This window comes from Austrofundulus limnaeus, unplaced genomic scaffold (genome assembly GCF_001266775.1).
Source record: "Austrofundulus limnaeus strain Quisiro unplaced genomic scaffold, Austrofundulus_limnaeus-1.0 Scaffold2, whole genome shotgun sequence".
NCBI lineage: Eukaryota > Metazoa > Chordata > Actinopteri > Cyprinodontiformes > Rivulidae > Austrofundulus > Austrofundulus limnaeus.
Genome location: NW_013952404.1, coordinates 1,844,055 through 1,845,486, shown reverse-complemented (window position 1 = coordinate 1,845,486; position 1,432 = coordinate 1,844,055). Strand labels below are relative to the sequence as shown.

The 1,432-nt window shown below is 42.8% G+C and overlaps 1 protein-coding gene across 1 annotated transcript in view; it reads left to right on the top strand.

The window, feature by feature from the left end:
- The first annotated feature begins 449 nt into the window (after positions 1-449).
- Positions 450-1,432, top strand: part of daam2 (dishevelled associated activator of morphogenesis 2) — a 94,829-nt gene continuing 93,846 nt past the window's right edge. Inside the window, exon 1 of the mRNA XM_014010227.1 lies at positions 450-737. The gene's annotated coding sequence lies outside the window, so the exon portion shown is untranslated. The remainder of the gene's footprint in view (positions 738-1,432) is intronic.

Sequence of the window (1,432 nt, the reverse complement as noted above, 5' to 3'; positions counted from 1 at the left end):
ATAGAATAGTAAATGCACAAGCCACAACAATACTGAAGTGCCTCAGCGGACAGTATAGGCTATACTGTATATGAATTTATATGAAAAGTCCTACAAATAATATCATGTTTAATAATCTGTTATGATGGATGAAAACTGTTGTGTGTTTAAGAGAGTTTGAAGAATATTTGCAGAAATAAATAAAAAAAAACAGTTTGAAGTTTTTGACTAGTTTATAAATAGGCAAAGCTTATGTTTCAGGAGAGAAGCTGTTGCTTCTGCGCACACTCCTTAATGATGATGATGGTGATGATGGTGWTGTCTGAGAGTGTTTTCTACAACAGACCAACATGAAGACATAATCTCTACTAGGAGTGTGCTTGTTTGAGTCGCAAACATGATGATTCACAGTTAATCCCCGGGAATGCTGCTTCTAAGGTTGGATTATTTATTTATTTTTTTTTGACATTTGTCCAGCAGCGCGGCGGCTTTAAGGAGGGAGGCGTGGTGCTGCTGTTTTGACCGACTTGTCCGTGCTGTCACTCCCTACTCTCATTCAACTGAATGAACAGGCTCGTGCACTCAACAGGGGATCGGCTCTGTGCTCCGACGCATTTTTCTTTTTTCTTTTCTTTTCTTTTTGTTTTTTTCTTATTTATTATATTTTTTTACGGAGGGGTCCTTTTTTTTGCCTACTGACAACCACACGGGATTATTACCTCCGAACAGCTGCTGTTTCCTCGTGAAGAATCTGGAAGGTAGGTGTGTGATTCTGGGTTCGGACGGACGCGCAGGGAGCCATCGGCTGGAAAACATCCAACGCGTAAAAACGCAAATGTGCAGATGCGGCTTCCTTTCTGCTTTCCTGTAAACCCAGATTTGACGCGCAGATGCATTAGATTTGAGCGCTTGTCAGATTTAAGGTGGACACAGTAATTGCTGCTGGAGATTCCCGTTTTAAGCCCACACCATTTAAAGCGTCCCTGAACACCTCCTGCATGGAAAATAATAAACTAMCATTAAAATATTGCTCAATAACCCGCCGCGTCCCATCAGTTAAGCAATATCACGTTACAGGCCGCCATTGAATATAGGTTAATTTATAAGCACTTATTTTGCGTGTCATAACCCCTCCTTTTTAACAACAGCCTMATTTTTTACTGATTCTAGTGATCAGGTGTGATATAATGACAGACTKCAGTGAGAATTGGCACGCTGCTTAAAACATTTGACCTCGATATTTATCCCAGAGTCGTGCGTTCAACTGGGCAACACGGACGCGATGTTATCCCAGACGTGGTCCATAGAGGGCGCTGCGGCACCTCAGCTGCTGCGTCATCCCAATCCTGCTTCACCTGCACAGCAAATAAATAAATAAATAAACAGACGTGGTCCATAGAGGGCGCTGCGGCACCTCAGCTGCTGCGTCATCCCAATCCTGCTTCACCTGCAC